General features: G+C 47.0%; 1 pseudogene; it reads right to left on the bottom strand.

Annotated features, from left to right (window-relative positions):
• LOC101768192 overlaps positions 1-20375 on the bottom strand; it is a 45035-nt pseudogene that overhangs the window by 10341 nt on the left and 14319 nt on the right.

The following is a 20375-nucleotide window of genomic DNA, read 5'->3' as shown; positions in this document are numbered from 1 at the left end:
ACCGACCGGTAGGAGTATGTCGTTACACTACCATTGCAGCAAGGGCACGAAATCAGGACATAGATCAAACAGAGAACTCGCATATCTCCATATGCACACATCCCGAATCCAAAACTAAGCAGCTAAGGCTCTGATACCACTGTTGGGATACGAGGTAGGCTACGCTAGCGCAAAACAAAATTTTCTACCGCGTATAACCAAGAAGAGCTGCCGTATAAGGATCACGGGATTACCACTCGACGCACTACTGGTGCGGAAGATGTAGATATGCGTCGGTGCAGTGAAGACGATCACGTAGTCGTACGTAGTCGATCAACGTAGTCGTACGTAGTCGATCACGTCCAGCAGCTCCTCAGCAGCTCGTCCACGTGCACAGCAAGATCGCCTCCGGTGCCGCGGCTCGTCGTCAGCTCGTCGTGGCTCGTCGGCGGCTCGTCGATGGCTCGTCCAAGTGCTGCAGGCGCAACACCTCCAAGGTATCCACACGTGCAGGGAGGAAGCGTCGCAAGCCGGATTGCTAGATCCGCGAGTTGCAACAGGCGAGGGCGTGGGAGGCGCGGCAGAAGTGTTTCGCAAAAGGTGTAAAACCCTAGGGCGCCCCCACCCCTCTATTTATAGGGGTTCCTGATGGGCCTCTGGATCCGAGGCCCATTAGTACTCCTAAACCTAATCCAACTCGGATCAAATCCGATTTGGGCTTCCAGCCCCTTAAGTGTGCGACCCTTTGGGTTCGGATACGTATAGACATGGCCCGAGTACTCCTACTCGGCCCAATAGTCGGTAGCGGCCTCTAGCAAGACGTGCCAACTCCTATACGCACACGAAGATCATATCAGACGAACCATCACAACATAATATACATGCTATTCCCTTTGCCTCACGATATTTGGTCTAGCTTCAAGCCGACCGCTCTTTCTCGATCCTGTGATTCGGAATCCCTTTGTAGGTTAACTCTTAACCGTACGTAGCATGGCCATGCATTTTCTGATCCGATCACTCGAGGGGCCCAGAGATATCACTCTCAATCAGAGAGGGGCAAATCCCATCTTGATTGACCATGTCTCATAGCATGCTTCTTGACAAACCCGAAAGCTACCTTTATAACTACCCTATTACGGCGTAGCGTTTGATAGCCCCTAAGTAGGTCAATCCACATCTAGAATACATGCGACAATCTCAGGTCTAAGGACAAAGCGTATATATTGTTTGAAGAGAGAACTACTTCTCGTGTTGGGTCAGTCCTAACACATGTCTCCACATGTGTCCACATTATTAGTTCAACATCTCCATGTCCATGACTTGTGAAACATAGTCATCAACTAATACATGTGCTAATCTAATATTCATGTGTGTCCTCACATGAACTCCGACTAGGGACAACTTTAGAATAACCATACAAGTAAAGAGTTTCACATACAATTCACATAATTGCAAATCAATTCAAGTAGCCTTTAATGGATATTCAATGAACACAATATACAAATCATGGATACAAATGGAATATCATCATCTCTATGATTGCCTCTAGGGCATACCTCCAACAGTTCCCAAACGCGTCCAGCCCATTGAATCTCTACTGTGATAACAATGTGGTAATTGCGCAAGCAAAGGAGCCAAGGAATCACCAGAAGAACAAACACGTAATGCGGCGATTTCATCTTATTCGAGACTTCGTTAATCGGGGTGAGATCAAGATATGAAAAATACACACGGATCTGAATATTTCCGATCCCTTGATAAAGCCTCTCCCGCAGTCTAAACATGATGCGCACATAAGAGCTATAGGTATTAGATATATTCTAGATTGACTATAGTGCAAGTGGGAGATTGTTGGAGGTATGCCCTAGAGGCAATCATAGCGATGATGATATCTGATTGTATCTACGATTTGTATATTGTGTTCATTGAATATCCATTAAAGGCTACTTGAATTGATCTGCAATTATGTGAATTGTATGTGGAACTCTTTACTTGTATGGTTATTCTAAAAGTTGTCCCTAGTCGGAGTTCATGTGTGGACACACATGAATATTAGAGTAGTACATGTTAGTTGATGACTATGTTTCACAAGTTATAGACATGGAGATGTCAAACTAATAATGTAGGCATATGTAGAGACATGTGCTAGGACTGACCCAACATGAGAAGTAGTTCTCTCTTTACACAACATGTACGCTTTGTCCTTAGACCTGAGATTGTCGCATGTACTCAAGATGTGGATCAACTTACTTAGGGGCTATCAAACGCTACACCGTAACAGGGTAGTTAAAAAGGTAGCTTTCGGGTTTGTCAGGAAGCATGCTGTGAGGCATGGTCAATCAAGATGGGATTTGCCTCTCTCTGATTGAGAGTGATATCTCTAGGCCCCTTGAGTGATCGGATCCGGAAATGCATGGCGATGCTACGTACTGTTAAGAGTTAACCTACAAAGGGATTTCGAATTACAGGATCGAGAAAGAGCGGTCGGCTTGAAGCTAGACCAAATATCGTGAGGCAAAGGGAATAGCATGTACGTGATGTTGTGACGGTTCATCTGATATGATCTTCGTGTGTGTATAGGAGTTGGCACATCTTGCTAGAGGCCGCTACCGACTATTGGGCCGAGTAGGAGTACTCGGGCCATGTCCATACATGTCCGAACCCATTGGGTCACACACTTAAGGGGCTGGAAGCCCAATTCGGATATGATCCGAGTTGGATCAGGTTTAGAAGTACTAATGGGCCTCGGACCCAGAGGCCCATCAGGAACCTCTATAAATAGAGGGGTGGGGCGCCCTAGGGTTTTATCCCTTTGGCTGAAAACACATCTGCCGCGCCTCCCACGCTCTTGCCCTGTTGCAACTCGCGGACCTAGCAGTCCGGCTTGCGATGCTTTCTCCCTGGACATGTGGATACCTTGGAGGTGTTGCACCTGCAGCACTTGGATGAGGTTCCGATGAGCCACGACGAGCCGCGGCACGAGGACGATTTTGCTGCACGTGGACGAGCTGCTGAGGAGCTGCTGGATGTTGACGTGATTGACTACATGTTCGACTACGCTGATCGACTTCGCTGCCCCGATGTGATCCTACAACTTCCGCACCAGTGCGTCGAGTGGTAATCCCGTGATCGATATACGGCAGTTTCCTGGTTTACATGGTAGAAAAATTTTGTTTTGCGCTAGCGTAGCCTACCTCGTATCCCAACACTCCAAGGTACCTTGCAGGTCTAGTGCTTCAGTGTGAACCTCCTTCTCGGGAACTCTCAGACACTTCCTTAGCTGTGAGACGTGAAACACCGAGTGTACTCCAGCCATGCTCTCCGGTAAGGCAACCTTGTAGGTGAGATCTCCAATTCGCTTAACCACCTGGTAAGGTCCCATAAATCTCGGTGCAAGCTTTCCTTTAATCAGAAATCTCTTGGTTCCTCGAAGCGGTGAGACTTTGAGGTAAACGTGATCTCCAATTTTAAAGGACAAGTCCCTCCTTCTCTTATCTGCGTAGCTCTTCTGGCGACTCGGAGCAATCTTTAGGTTCTCTCTAATTACCTTGCTCACATTCTCTTTAGCCTCTTTGATAGTTGCTAGCCTAAAAAGAGTTCTCTCACCAACCTCGGACCACATCAGAGGTGTCCTGCACCTGCTCCCGTACAGAGCCTCACAGGGTGACATCTGAAGACTAGCTTGGTATCCGTTGTTGTAAGAAAACTCGGCAAAAGACAAGCTACTCTCCTAGTCAGCTCCGTAGGTAAGCACACAAGCTCTCAACATGTCCTCCATGATTTGGTTCACTCTCTTAGTCTGCCCATCTGTCTATGAGTGAAATGTTGTGCTGTACTCCAATGTACTACCCATGGCTTTGTGAAAGCTCTTTCAAAACTTGGCAACAAACTACGAACCTCTGTCTGACACAATTCTCTTAGGTGCTCCATGTAACCTCAAGATGTTGTTCACATACAAATCTGCGAGCTTCTTAGTTTTGTAGTTGCACTTCACTAGGATAAAGTGAGCAATCTTGGTGAGCCTATCCACAATCACCCAATTTGAGTCATTTCCCTTCTAAGTCCTGGGCAAACCCATAATGAAGTTTAAGCAGTTTAAGCAATCCTGCCGATCTTTGGTGCTCAGCCTTCACTCGCTTGCAAGTGTCAAAGTAGGTGATGTGGTTGGCCTTGTTGACCTTTATATCTTTCCACCAGAACCTCTCCTTCAAATCTTGGTACATCTTGGTGCATCCTAGGTAAATAGAGTACCTCGAGTTGTGGGCTTCTTTCAGGATGGACTCTCGAATAGCTTGATCTTTGGGTACAAAATCCTATCTTTCAACCAAATAGTGCCTTTGTCATCCATTCGGTAGTTAGTTGCCTTACCTCTTTTCATCTGCTCTCGAAGGGTCTCAATTTCTGGACACTGGACTTGTGCTTTCCTAATCTGATCCTCCAAGTCACAGGTCACTTGTAGTTCACACAGCTGTCCATGCACAACGATTTCCAGCTTTAGTTTCTCCAACTCTTTACATAGATCAGGCTGCTCTTCTTTCACCATTAGATTGTTGCAGTAGGCTTTCCTGCTCAGAGCATCAGCCACAACGTTGGATTTTCCAGGATGGTAGTGAATCTCCAACTTGTAATCCTTGTTTAGCTCCAGCCATCTCCTTTGCCTCATGTTCAGCTTGGACTGAGTGAAAAAATACTTCAAGATCTTGTGGTCCGTGTAGATCTCACACTTGTTGCTGATTAGATAGTGCCTTCAAATCTTGAGAGCATGCACAACACAGCCAATTCTAGATCATGTGTCGGGTAGTTCTCCTCATGTTTCTTTAGCTGTCTAGATGCATAGACCATGACATTTCCTTCCTGCCTCAGCACACAACCCAAACCTTGCTTGGAAGCATCACAGTACACCACAAAGTCTTTCTTGATATCCGGTAAAGTTAGCACTGGGGTGGTGGTAAGTCTCAACTCAAGCTCCTAAAAACTCTTCTCACAAGCTTCAAACCACTCAAACTTCACATTGTTCTTCAGCAGTTCTGTCATAGGCTTGGCAATCTTAGAAAAGTTCTCAATAAACCTCCGGTTGTATCCTATCAATCCAAGGAAGCTCCTTATCTCTATCACGTTGTGAGGCTGCTCTCACTCTATGACTGCTTCAATCTTAGTGGGGCCAACAGCTACTCCCTTTGCTGACAACACGTGCCCTAGGAAGGCAACTTCCTCTATCCAGAACTCACACTTGCTAAACTTAGCATAAAGCTGGTGTTGTCGTAACCTCTCTAGCACGATCCGAAGGTGCTCCTCGTGCTCTTCTACTATCTCTGAGTAGATTAGAATGTCATCAATGAACACTACCACAAACTTTTCCAACTCCTCCATAAAGATCTTGTTCATCATGTTCATGAAATACGCCGGTGCATTGGTCAAGCCGAAAGAAACCACTGTGAACTCAAACAATCCATACCGGGTGGTGAAGGCGGTCTTGGATATGTTGCTCTCTCAAATCTTCATCTTGTGGTATCTCGATCTCAAGTCAATCTTGGAGAAGTACTTAGCTTTTCTGAGCCAGTCAAGCAGATCGTCAATTCTTGGCAACAGGTACTTATTGTTGATGGTCATGGAGTTGAGCGTTCAGTAATCCACACACATCCTCATCGAGCCATCCTTCTTTCTCACAAATAGGATGGGCGAACCCCAGGGTGAAGCACTCAGTCGAATGAACCCTTGCTCTAGCAACTTCTTCAACTACTTCTTTAGTTCATCCAGCTTGTCGGCTGACATCCAATATGCACTTTGTGCTACCGGTCCTGCGCCGGGTATAAGATCAATCACAAACTCCACATCCTGGTCTGGGGGTAGTTCTGTTAGCTCTTTTGGAAACACGTTCGGAAACTCACACACCACAGGTACCTCTTCAATGGTCTTGGGTTTTAAGTTGCATAGCATAGGGGCTGTCTTAGGGTATAATGGCTCAAACTGTACTTGAACTCCGCTTGGTTGTTCCAATCTGACAAATCAGGGGTTACACAAGACCAGTCCATTGTGCTTAGCTAACCAATCCATTCTCAAAATCACATCAATGGCTGAGGACTTTAATACTGTCAGATCTGCTAGAAACTGCTGCTTCTCGATCACCAGTTTAACTACCTTGCACTCTAGGGTGCTCCTCACTTCTCCTAGGGGAGAACTTGTTATAATAGGCCTTGGTCGAGGCGTAGCGGGCAGAGATCATTCTTCCACAAACTTGGTTGAAACATAAGAAAACTTGGAACCAGTATCGAACAAAACTGTAGCTATGACTAAATCAACAAGGAACTCACCAAGGGCAATGTCTGGAGCTACTACGGCGTCCTCGGTGGTCAGGTGGTTCAGGCATTCTTGGGGTCCTCTGCTGGGGTCCTCCTATTGCTAGTGTCTTGGCTGGTGTCTGGAACTGGTTGGTGCGATTCTGTCCTCCTGCCTGAGTCTTCTATGGACACTCGAACAACTTGTGCCTGGGCTGGCAACACGTGTAGCAGACAATTGGCTTTGCACCTTTAGGAGCAGCAAGCTGCTGGGGCCTTGGCTTCCACGTACCAGAACTTCCACTTCCTCACTGGTGTTCCTGTACTATTGTGGTTGCGAAGGGTAGCTACAGGGCTTCTGCTGCTGGAAATATGGGGATCCTATTCTCGGCCTCTAAGATGGCCTTGGGTGTCCAAACTGCTCCTAACGCTTCCTCTTGTGCCCTCGGAACTCTTCGAACTCCAGTCTCAACTTCTCCACTCGGAGTGCCTTGCCCACTAGTGCGTGCAGAGTAGGACAGTCATGAGCAAAAAAATGCATCTCTAAGCCCCGATGAAGCCCTTTGCGGAACCAGTACATCCTCTTCTTTTCTATATTGGAGTCATTTGGTGCATACCTCATTAGTTCCTGAAACTTGTTGGTGTATTCCTGGACTTTCATGTTTCCCATCTTCATGTTGTGAGTTCCGATCGATGACTGCCTCAGGAATATGGTGGTCGCGAAACACTATAGTGAACTCATCCAAGTGATGTCCGCTGGGTCTGCGTGAGAGTCACAGAAGCTGTCCCACCAAGCACGTGCTGTCCCGATCAGCTGGTGGGTGGCCAGTGCTACACACTCTTCATCCATACAATCTATCAAGTCCAGCTTCTTCTCGATCTCCCTTAGCCAGTCGTCTACGTCCAGTGGGTTCTCTGAGTTGTCAAACGTGGGTGGATGGAGCTTGGTGAATCCTTCAACTTTCCTCTATAGAGATTGAACTAGAGGGTTCTAGCGGTGTATTCCCTGCTGTTTGTACTGGAGCAAAGCGTTAGCCATGGTCTGCATCAGCTGTGTCAGAACTGCCATCACCATTGCTAGGTTAGGCGGCGGCGGTGCTTGCTGGTCCTCTGCACCTCCAGCAGGTACGTTCTGCTCCTGCTCCTCCTGACCCTCCTGGTGAACTTCTCCTTTAGCGCTAGCTATGTCTCCCTAAACCTCCATCTCTAGGACACGGCCACTACGTCCTCCGCGAGGACCTCCACGAAGTCCACCTCGGGGAGTGGAACCTCCATGGTGACCACGACCTCTATTGGGGCTAGGCCCATCTTCGTTGGCCGCCTCTTCGAAACGGTGCAGCAACCATCCTGACCTCCTCAAACCCAACATATATTCTAGATGAGATTGTAATCAGTGGTTACTCTCATAGGACTAGGATAGGGGGTTAGTTAAATTATTATTAAGGAAATATAAAGGTAAAACACACAAACAATTTCACATAGACAATAAGAAGCATAAGATCCATAAAATCCATAAAACTCCATATCACTCATGCAAAGGCACCATACAAAAGGGATGTATCTTGAGGTCTAGAACAGAAACCTTCAAGACTACACGAGGACGATCATACTACTACATCGTGAATCATGGGATGGTAGTCTCTAATGCTACAACATCATGGTGAGTCTAACTCAAACCTAGCACTACTCAAATCAAAAGCGGTCCACTCAGTCGGAGCACAGGAAGTCATCATCATCCACATCTCCATCTCCACTTAGGAGTAGGGCCTCCCCATGGACCTTGACTAATTGTCCGAGTACACTGGCAGGTCCAGCGGGTCTCCTCCGTACAGTTGAGAGAGAGTAGACATAGCTTTGGTCAGCCCCTCTGTAGCAACCCTAGCTAGTGGGTGCAACACCTGGGTGTACAGTCTAGTAAGCGATAGCACGAAGCTCTCCTTGCAGGGCTCCCTCCTTTACTCGACCAGAACCCACACACTCAACTCCTCCAACTCCATCACCCTCTAGCGGTCTGAGCGCTCCCAACCAAGTTGTAGCCTCTCTGCCAAGTCTCTGTCGCTGTAGCAGCGTGAACCAAGGTGGACCAGGTTGTAGTAGTTTCTGTGTAGACAGTGGTGTAGCTGCTCAATGACTCCGTTCTTGGTGACTAGTGTGGCATCCAAGGTATTAACCAGCTCCTCTTTCTCCTTGAGCAAAGCGTTCTTCTCATCTATCATCTTGTCCCTAGCCCTCAGTGCCTCCTCCATCCGAACCACCCTCGCCTCCAGCGTGGCAATTCTCAACGAGTCCCTCTCGTCGTAAGGGTCTGGTGCAGTGCCTATCCCGTGCCGCAGGTGACGGTTTGTCCGGTCCAGTCTGTCCAAACAGCGCTCAAGTCCCAGCTACTTGCCCTCAAGCATGGCGTTGGCTCTAATGTAGTGGTCCCAACCATTGCGCAGTACCTCCACCTCTCTATTGTTCCAGAATAGTGCCAAGTCCTGAGCGTGGATACAGTGGGAAGCCACGCAGAACTTCTCATCAGGCTCAGCGTAGGCATCCTCATAATATTCACGGGCTGAACTCTCGAAGTTCCTCGATCCACGGCACACCCTGGGTAGGTAGCGGTAGGGAGTCTATGCCAACCAGTCACGCAGCTGTGCATGCACCTCTCGCACGGCCCTCCTGGCGGTAGTCCTGTGAGCCTCTAACACTGATAGCTCGAAGGCGAACACCACAACCTCCTCGAACTTGGGCACCTTGGGATATGCAAGTCAGCTTCACCTCGATGGGTACAGAGTCCACATTGCCCCTCATGCGGCCCTCGTAGAGAACGCCCTGAATGCAGACTCCTGCCTTCTCCAAGCACTTGTTGAGGAGAGTGCAAAAGCCTCCGTGGCGCACTCTGTCTCCATCAAACGAGCGCCACTCCTCGGTCATCATCTGTAACACGTTGTTAAGGTTGTTAGTAAGTCGTATAAGTTAGAGAAAACAAGGTAATAATAGTAATGATTTAAGGAGTTGTAATACAGTCAAGGGGGTATATACTCAATTCAAGGATAATTTAGGCTTCCTAAACTAACGTTCATTGCTAGGAATTATCCTACGGTCAAGTATGGCTCTGATACTAGCTAAAACGGACCCGAATTCCCATTTTTGAGAATTCAAGCCTACGCATCTTGGTGATAGTCCTAGGAAGGCTATCACGTGCGAATCTCTATCTTAGATAATACAAATCCATACCAACATAAAAACATAAAGAGCAACAGAGTACAAATATCATAGATAACATGAATAACGAGTACATCCCAGTGGCACATGCCGGTACAAGTCCATCTGGACCAAATCATTAGGTAAAACATCTATGCAGCGGAAACATAAGCTATGGTGAACTCCATCTCCAGAGGTGACTCGAGCGAAGAACGGTCCCTGGTCTTCCCAACCGTCATTGTCAAAGTCGTAGTTGAGCTCCGACCTTGAAAAGCCACCATCTACCCGTGAAGCAAGTAGACCATGTCAACTCCCAAAAGTAGCAAGCCAAGGAAACGGGGGAATTATACTATATGTATGAATAAAACCTATATATGGTTGTAGAGGTTTATGCAGCAGCAGCACCAATCAAGGAAGCAAAGCAACACATTCTCCGAGCTCAACACCTCAATCAAGGAAGTTAGCACAAATCATCGGAACCTTCACCAAAAGATCCAGCACCCAAACACACTAAGCGATGTGAGGGTGTGGTGGAACACTCAAATTAATATGGCTAAAGCACAATTAAGTCGCCTAACACGCGATCATGTACTTTAATCAAGTTAACTCGGCAGTTCATCGAATTTCATCCGATAAACCACTCCACAGGACCGGGAAAGCATTGCTCACATGAAGGTGAGTGGTTCCAGAGATTACAATAGATCATCCCAATTAAAAAAGTAATTAATTCATTACATCATCAGGTTCAAAATTCCAACATAGTTTTGCCGAGTTCTTAAATAGCGGAAATAAATCAACAGAAACTAGCGCCGAGGTCGGACGTCACGACGAGGCTGATCATGACATCACTAGTCCCTGTTCTCGCCATCCGAGGAGGGATCCCACTCGACCGTCCACCCAGGAGGAAGTTGGGGAGGCCAAGTGCCACTCGGAGCAAACTCAGGGACGCCAACATCACCTAAAAAGATTTGCCACAAAAAGGATGAGCGACTACGCTTAATAAGACTTAACCGACAGGTGGTAACTACTCCACCAACTTCTAGACATGCAAGGCTTTTTGGCTGAGGGGTTTGTTTTTGCCAAAAGTGACTACAGTAGGTCCTTACTTTCAATATTTTAGCCACAAGTTCTATGTTCATTTACCAATCTAAGTTAGCCACTATACTAACCAAGCAAAAGTTTTCAAGCAATTTATGACAAGCATTAATATTAACACCATCATCAAGTTCCATTCTTACTCAGTGTAGCATAGCGATCAAGTAGTCCCAAACTGCGAGAGGCAGATGAATCAATTCAAATTTCTTAACTATGCATGGTGAACCTAATCTCACAATATCCACGCACCACAAAGGGTCGCTTCACTTGTCGGCCGTCCCTATCAATTCCTAGGCGCATGTCAGGTCCAAACCGCCTTTGGCATGCAATGCTCCATAGTCCCGGTCTCTACCGTACTGTGACCGCACTTGCACCCACATGATGCACCATGGGAACTACGTTCAAGGACACAGGGGTATAAGCCACTTGCCGGTTCAATCAGGTACTAGGCTTTCCCATCCCATACTAGGTATGAGATTAGTACTTTCAAACACTTGATCACGAACACCATCACTTTTCGACCTTAATCCAATTTCATGTAGACAAACGGGGCAATCCACCAACCACCAAAATAGTTCACAGAGCCCTGTCCCATCCATCGTCTTTATAGTTGTAGCATAAGTAAAGCAATCAACTCCTATAACTCGTGAGTGACAGTGAATCACTCGACTTTTACCGAGTCCTGTTTAGTAAAGAAACTACTCAGCCTATCATACTAGTGTTCAGATCAAAGGGAAACAAAGTCATGCATCTATGGTTTTAATCAACTCCTGGAATGTAAATGCGCACACATAACAACGGAAGGCATGCACAAGTTTAGAAAAACTGGGTTATGCTCCGGGGCTTGCCTTCAAGCGGGGCGGTAGCGATCTGGTCCTCGGCATGCACAGGAACAACTCCTGCAGGCGGCAGCTCAGCTATGACTTCGTCTTCCAGCACCGGGTGAAGATCGTAGGTTCCGTCGGCAAGGTTCAGCTCTACACGAATGCAATGCAAGGATAAGCCGCTTAGACGGTGATTTCAATAGTATTTGCAAGGATTTAAACCCAAAACTATAGCAAAACTGTAGGAAAAGGTGCGAAACCCACTTTATTTGATTCTACCGAGAACGCGAATTCCAACCAAAGTGATTTCACATTTTTCTGATTTTTCCTCGATTTAAGATGTAATTTCCAAGTTTCTGTCGATTTACAACGAGTTAAAAGAGTCAGATCTAGGGAAAACTTACGATCTGACCCTTAAACTTAAGTAATAACTATACCGGGTCCTCAAATTTAACACAGAGAAGTCCCCAGAATTTAACACAGATACCCTCGGTCAAAAGAAAAAGACACAACCGAGCACTCGGGCGAGGCGGACAACACTCGGGCGAGACGGACAGGATCTGGGCACTTCCGTGGATGATTAAGGGTCGGGGAGAGTTGGAAAGGGGTCGGCAGCTCACCTCCAATCCTACTGACGAGGTCTCTGGGTTGGGAAGAAATGAGCTAAGGCGGAACAAGGAACAATGGTGTTTCAGCGGCGGTGGTGCTTCTTGTGGGAAACAAGCAAGCTCTAGAGCTGCGAGAGAGGATGGCGAAGCGGCTGGTGGGGTCAGTAAGGCACGGGGTTGGGCGAAAGGGGGAGCTCCACAGAGAGCTCAGGTGGTGGCACTTGAGCACGAAGCAGAGGAGTGTGCGGCGGCGAGTGCGATGGAGAAGAACAGAGCAGGTAGTGCGGCAATGGCGGTGGTGGTGAAGGGAACTTCGGTAAGAGGCTTCGGTACCCTTTTATAGATGCACGGAAGTGTTCGGAGGAAGGAAACGAGGTCGAGCGGGCGAGAGGATAAGATCGAGGGAGAAGAGGTGCTCTGTCGCGGCGGCGATTGGTCGGCGCCTCTATTGGCGAGCTTGGACGCAATTTCGCTCTGGTTGGGCAGCAAGGATTTGGGGGCTGGGGCAAAGCGGGTTTGCTGGGTACATGGATCTACTAGGTCTGCGCGAGCATGGGTTCACGTCACGCTGGTTACTAGGTGAAGGCATGCGCCGGTGAGCCGGAGAAGGGCGGGCACGTACTGTCGCAGCCATCGATGACGGCGGCGCCATTGGCGGAAAGGAGGGAGGGAAGGGCACTGCAGGCGAGGGCGCTGCAGGTGAGGTGATAAGGCGAGCAGTGAGATGCTGGCAATGCACAGGACTAGCGGCTCTGCCGGGGCACGCTACTGGCGAGGTGGGGGAAGGAGCTGTCATTGCCTGCCCGGTGGTTGGCGGAGGTGGCAGCATCTTGGGGCGCGCGCGCGGGCAACACGACCGGAGTGTGATGGGAGGGCCGAAAGCCGTTGGGGCGCGCGACCGGGGATCCTAATGGGGCGGATGCGCGCGGGAGGCGAGGCGGCAGCGGCCGGTCTTCGGTCATAGAGTGGCCGGGGCAACGGTGGAGCTGCGTGCAGTGCGTGTGGCGCGGTCGGCGAGGCCTCGGGCGGGATGAGACGGGACAGAGCGGAGGACCACGGGTTATCGTCGCGCGTGACTGGGAAGCGAGGTGCGTCGACCCATCTTGTCATGACCGGCGATTGGGCGAGGTGGCGCTTGCTAGCGAGGTCACACCACGCGGCGGCGGCACTCTGGAGCGTGGTGCACGCGCGCTCGGGCGCTGTCTGGCTGACGGATCCACGAGATCCTTGCTGGGCCCATCTTCAAGCCCCTGGATTTCCTGATTTCCAAACCGCACTACGTTGACTCCCTTTACACAAGTTGTAGTACACAGAAAAAGGTTCAACCTTTGTAACTTGACCGAGTTCAAAATTGAGGTGGATTTTGAGATTCAAAGCTCCAAAGTTTGGAGACACGCGGATTCTAGGACTTAGAGAAAAACGGCGGCTTGGCTCGTTTTCACGGTTCTAGGTTGACTTGAGTTGCATATTTGGGAAACTTCGGAGGTGAATTGGACCAAGGTTCAATTAACAAGTTGTTGTAGAAACTTAGTTCTCCAACTTTTACAAAGGGATTTCTTGATGGTCTGCTCAACTTTTAAAAGATAAACCCGCCTTAAGGCGTTAGGTCGGGCTGATATCCAGACTTAGCCAGAATTGCTAAAGGAGGCTGAGTTGACAAGATGAGGGGACTTGTCTTAAGATTAAACTCGGCCTATTTAATCTTGGTCGTTACAGAGGGATCCCTCCCCTCACACCTCAATGGCAAACGCCGGCCTATCTCAAAAGGGGGAGGTAGAAGAATAAGAAAAGTCTAGTCAGAAGTAGCGGCAGTCAAAAGCACTGTCCATAACCAGTGGACACGGACTATAGCTGTAGCTTTATACACTCTGCAGAGGTTGTACAATTGTACCCGCACGGATGGAGCCTAAAGGCTAGCGATCCATCCAAGCCCCACCTAATAGCCGGAGCCCTAGTAGGTGGATAACTCTCTCCTGTTTCCTCGAGTCTGAAACTGTCCTCAGCTGCAGGGCACGCCGTCACCAGGGAGGACCTCAAAGCGGTGAAACCTACCCATGCCGGGGTGTAGTCTGGTCAGAGCAAGCCAATGCCTCGAACTCCTTACATGATCCTCTATTCCACCTACAGGCAGTGCACTATCCACCACTAGTCTCGGACCGAACCCTGCCCATAACGTAAGTGAGCGCTAAGTACGAAAATAGCTGCTGTGACTAGTGGTAAACTGACTCGGTCCTTAAGCGGTTGAGAGCGAGCATTCTACCAACAAGTATGTGGCTGCAATGTACAATTACTCCACCTACTCCTCAGTAACAAACAAGGTACCCGCCATAGGTATGGGGTATAGAGAGAGTCCAGAATGCTCTCTCCCGGCAAGGCACTCCTCAGTACCAACCATGGCTCGCTCCTGCCAAGAACACGTCAAGGAGTCACACTCACCCAAAACACACTCGAGAGTGTTCAAGGAATCTCATCACCAAAACCATGGCAAATGCTCATTCATAACTCAAAAGAATGTATATGGATATATGAGCGGTGGACTAGCTAGGGGTCTCTAGCTAGTCCATAAAAGTAGGTATACAAGAAAAACAGGATAAACAATTATCAAGGCATGGCTAAAAATATTGGCAATGCAATCCATCATCATCAAGCAACATAAATAAAGTGCTAGCAACTAAGCATGCATAGGATCAATATGATTGGGAGTGACATGACACCATGATTGTAGTCGATTGGATCCTCCTCTATGTAGTCGGGGTCTTGAAGGTCTTCTGGATCATAGCTTGGGTCTGATCAGAACGAGATACGGCGAAAAGTAAATTAAACGACATTACATCTAGGCACAAACTCGAAAAAAGCCAAATTTAGAAAATCCAAATAATACCAAACTATCTACAAACAGCACGGGCTTGATTTTACAAATTTAATGCAATTGGTTTCATATTTTTCAAGTTATGAATTAGTTATAATTTTTAAAGATTAAAGAATTTATTTAATTATTTAAATAGTTTTAGAAAATATTTATTATTTAAGGTGACACGCGTCAGCATTTGATTGGGCCACGTGTCCTACTGACGTCAGCATTGACCGGTCAATGGTCAATGGTCAGCGGTGGGCCCCATGGGTCAGTGGGCCCGTTAGCTTGTTATTGGGCCCCACATGTGGGCCCTGTCCTTGGGACATGTTAGTGCCACGTGGTGGCCATGTGGCGCGCGTTACCCACATGGCTCTGCTACGTGGGCACTTGCATGGTGGCCGATGGCGGCGCGGCACGGCGCGATGTGTGCACGCATGACACAGCACGGCACAACAACGTGCACAGGCAGGCGCGGCTGGCACGTGCGGGCAGGCATGGGGCAGACCCCGGCTGCGACAGCGCACAGGGCCCTAGTGTCCCGTACCCATGGTGACCGGTGGTGAGGCAGCGGCCCTTCTACACGGCAATGGTAGCAGCACGAGGGCCGGTCAGTGACGCCAAAGGACAAGGGAGGGGCGGTGAGCTCACAGAGGCTAAGGCGAAGGCGGCGGTGATTGGCGGTGGCGCTCGGGCGGCATAGGGCGGCGGCGTCCTCCTCGGCGGCTCCGGCTCTTCCCGTGGGCGGCCTCCTTTCCCCCCCTCTTCTCTTCTTCTTCACCTCCTCCTTCCCTTTTCTTTCTTCTCCTCCTTCTCCTCCTCCCCCCTCCTTCTCTCCTCTCGAGTGGATGGCGGCAGACGGCCGGAGCCCGGCTGGATGGCTTGGAGAGCCCCCAGGTGACCCTATATATAGCAGCAACGCTAGGGTTAGGGCTTGGATCGGGGCGGCGACACGCTAGGGCCTTGGGGCATGACGCCGGCGACGTGAGCGGCGGGGATGAGGCGGTGGCTCAAGCGCGGTGGCGGGGCACGCATCCAGGGCCTCCAGCGCAAAAGCGGGGGCACGAGTGGGTCACGGGCCAAGAGCCGGGTGAGCGCTGGGCATAGGCCAAGCTGGCTGTCCGGCTGAGCCGGGCGAGACGGGCCAGGCCAAGGGTTAGCGGGCCGGCGGTTTGGTAGGTTAGGTTAGTTTATTTTTAGATTTTGGTTTAGTTTTAGTTTTAGTTTGAATTTGAATTAGATTCAAAACTCAAACAACACTCGAACATGAAATCCAAATAAAATCCAAAAAGATCCAACTCAATCCGCACAAGTTTTAAAAATGGAATTTAGGGATGAGAAGGGATTTGTCTATCATTGTCAAATGAGCACACAATACAAACAAAAAGTTTTAAATTTTTGAAAATTTCACACAAATAAATATTACAAATTTTTGGAATATTACATGTTCTACGTTCAATTTTATATGGAGAGTGATTAATTTCTTGTTAACCATGAGCATGAATATGAATCTCTTAAATCCTGAAACTTAAAAAAAAGGCAAAGATTACTGGTAAGGATGATGGTGCAGTCTTTATTTGCTTGCTTGATGACGTTCCATAGATCAATCCTTGACATTGGGTCCAACCCTGTGCTCAGCTCATCCATGTATACAGCCTAATGAGTATTGATAAAATTCATGACGTACATATGCTTCTGAAACTTTTCTATGCTTGTATTTGTGGAGAGAAATCGATGGAGTAGAAATACGCAGATGGGGTTACTTTAGGATTGCCTATGAGCGTGATGGCCACGCTGAGCCTTCTTTTCATGCCACCACTCTATGTGCTTACATGTTTGTCACCAAAACCGCTATGGAATAGATTTACATTCTTCAGGGATTCTTCCACTGCTTGGATCCGAAACAGTGGCAGACCTAGGATTTTACCACAGGGTATGCTAAAAAAAATCTTATGCAATTCAATAAAACCATTTACAATTTGGTAAAACCATATTCTAATTCAGAATACCACGTGCACTAAATAACATGATAAGTCTTAAATTCAAAGATTAAGCTAGAAACAATAACAAATCACAATATAAATAGTTCAAATGAAATACAAATAGTTCAAAATATAGCATAAAAGAAACTTACAATATTACATGTTTGTTTTGTTTACTCGCCGCTTTTTGAATGACATGAATGTCTTGATTATATCATCTTCATTCACTTGGAAGAAAATATCCCACTCAATGAATGTGACTAGACAATCATCCAAAATACTATTACCTAGCTTATTCCTTGACTTTGTTTTCACTTTAACCATTGCAGAAAATACCCTTTAACACTCGCTGTTGCCACTAGTATAAGCATATCAATTTGAGAAGCAAGTAAACCATATCATACACTTTGTGCCTTCGTGTTTAAACAAGCTTAACTGAGAGATCAACGATGTTGTCTAGACCCTTGAGGCTATCATCTTGTCGCATGTCATCAATATAATTATCATGTTGCAATTCAAGTTTTAGCAAATCATTGTTGGAGAAGTCCTTAGGATAAAATTCAGCAAATCTATGTACCTTCTGTGCATCAAACGAAGCAAATAAATTGGAAGGAGTGAAGGCTGACATACAAGAAAGTAGCTCCAAAAATATAGAAGATAAATTAATCTTAAACCTCCTTGTGGATGATCAGAAGTTCTCCTTGTGGAAGACGAACTTGGTTGTGGTCTTGTGCCGTTGTGCGAGAAGTCCTGCGACGGGCGGCGGAGCTCCGGCGTGAGCTTCTGGTCGCTGCAGAAGAAGACTCCCACACGCTGGCCGGCTGGCCCTGGTGTGGCGGCGGAGGAGAGTAGGAGACAAGGAGTCGTGGCAGCTTAGGGTTCCAGGCGTATACCCGGCTTTCAGCTGGGCTCTGGTTCAACTTCGAGGGGTTTGAGGGGTTCCAGTCGTGGCCCTGGTGCGGAGGAATCGTCGGGCACTCGGGTGTATAGCTGGGCCGGCGTATACCGGGCGTATAGCTAGGCCCCAGGGTATGCTGTGGCCTACCCGGCGTACCCTGTGGGTCCGCCCCTGATTCGAAACATTATTTATCATGAAAGGAATGAATTCTCTATCCATTTGTGAAAATGGGGAAACTAGTTGCAACCTATGTTAGTCGATTAGTCTTAAAGACTATAGATTCAGATGCATATAAACAGGTATCAGATAGCTTGATTACAGTTTATAAAGTTCATAGTAGTGTTTGGCCTCAAACGACCTTTGTTAGAGGAACACCAGTGAGATTCTTCATTCGGCCATAGAACAATAGGTGTTTCCTTCCTGTCAGAGAGTCCCAAAGTAGACTGCACACATTGAACAGATTTTGGTTGGCATCGCACCAATGATAAAATCACCTTCAAGAATGAAAAATGATGTAGTCACTTTTGACCGTACTCATGCTGGGGACATACACCAATGTATGCATATATTTCATTCATATCTTTCCTCAAATCCATTCCATCTATGTAAGCTGTTCCATTTGTTGGCAACACAAGGCCAATCATCTGCATATTTGACCAACAAGCTTTGTTAGATATGTGAGAAATTAGAGGTGCGGAAGATTGGATGGGAACGCTGTGCCTCTCACTGGCAAGCGGATTCGAGTTAATATAGGTGAGGAAAATCCCCTCGCGTGGATTACAAGCTGCGGTACATGACTTGCTCTGGAGGTAAGCTAGAGTTTGTTACACATCAACAAACTCCATCTAGATTACTCAACTACAACAGCCTGGCTAACCAACGCGTCATGTACGTGCACACAATCAAGATTACCTTATGGTACAATCCTATTTCATCTAACACCCCTCCTCAACCACAACCATGCAAGGTTGAGATTGTGCTTAAAGTTATCCAATTGTCAAAGCGTCAAAGCCTTGGTAAATCCATCAGCCACCTAATCGCCTGTAGGAACAAAACTGATCTGCAAAAGATCTTTGGAGACTCTTTCTCTGACAAAATGATAATTAACTTCTATGTGTTTAGTTCTAGCATGAAATACGAAATTAGATGAAAGATACTTAGCTCCTAAATTATCACACCAGAATTTGGCAGCTGGTGGAGCCGAAATTCCAATTTCCTTCAATAGTGTTTGAATACACATTATTTCTACTGTTGCATTTGCTACTGCTTTGTACTCTGCTTCTGCACTCGATCTAGAAACAGTGGCTTGTTTACATGCACTCTAGGATATCAGATTTGAGCCAAGGAAGACAGCAAACCCACCAGTAGATCTCCTGCCAGCTAGTGATCCTGCCCAATCTGCATTTGAGAACCCACTTATTAACCTAGAATTAGACCGGCTTATCTTGAGACCTATCCTTGTGTTCTGCCTCAAATATCTCAATATCCTCTTTACAGCTGACCAATGAACTTCAGTAGGTGCATGCAGGAACTGACGCACCATATTGACAGAGAAGGATATATCCGGTCTAGTGAGGGTTAAATATTGCAAGGCACCAACTATACTTCTGTAGTTTGTAGCATCGTTAGTTCCCAAGGGAGACCCTTCATATACAGATAACTTCTCACTAGTTGAAAGTGGTGTACTCATAGGTTTACAGTTTAACATGTTGACCTTCATCAGTAAAGTAGAGGCATATTTCTCCTGAGTTAAAAGAATACCATCACGTACCTTACTAACTTCAGTGCCTAGAAAATAATGTAACTCTCCAAGGTCCTTTAATGCAAAGTCTTGCATCAGATCATGTAGCAAACCTGTGATAGCTTCTGGAGTTGAACTGGCAACTATTATATCATCAACATAAATCAACACAAACATCATTATTTTCCCTTTGTTAAATAGAACAGAGAAGTGTCTGCCCGTGATGCACTGAAACCAAACTGAGAAGCTTAGAACTAAGTCTAGCATACCATGCTCGAGGAGCCTGTAACAAACCATATAGCGCTTTATCCAACTTGCACACAAAATTCGGCATTGCACTATCTTCATAATAAGGAGGTTGTCTCATGTACACCTCCTGTTCTAATATACCATGGAGAAAAGCATTTTGTAAATCTAATTGCCTTAGACTCCACCCCTTTGAGATAGCAACTGACAAGATAGCTCGAATAGTAGCCATTTTCACAACTGGACTGAATGTATCCTCATAGTCAATGCGATAGCATTGCTTGAAGCCTTTAGCTACCAAATGAGCCTTTTATCTATCTAAACTCCCACCAGCTTTAAGCTTAGTTTTGTAAACCCATTTACAATCTATGATATTGTTGCCCCTCTTAGGTGGAACTAAGGGGGCGTTTTCTTCCCGTGTCTTATTTTTAGCACGTGTCACATCGAATGTTTAGATACTAATTAGGAGTAGTAAACGTAGACTATTTACAAAACCAATTACATAAGTGGAATCTAAACGGCGAGACGAAACTCTTTCGGCTAAGTAGATCAATCTAATGACTCATAACTCAAGGATTCTTTCACCTCAGCCTTCACCGCTTGGGCTTTTCATCTGACATTTTTCTAGCTTTTGCTTTTTTGGGTTTACCCAGGCTTTATGTCGAGGCTGTGCTCGATTATTTCTCTATC

This window comes from Setaria italica, chromosome VI (assembly GCF_000263155.2).
Source record: "Setaria italica strain Yugu1 chromosome VI, Setaria_italica_v2.0, whole genome shotgun sequence".
Classification (NCBI taxonomy): Eukaryota; Viridiplantae; Streptophyta; class Magnoliopsida; order Poales; family Poaceae; genus Setaria; species Setaria italica.
The sequence above is the reverse complement of the archived record's forward strand: the minus strand, read 5'-3'. Positions and strand labels throughout refer to the sequence as shown.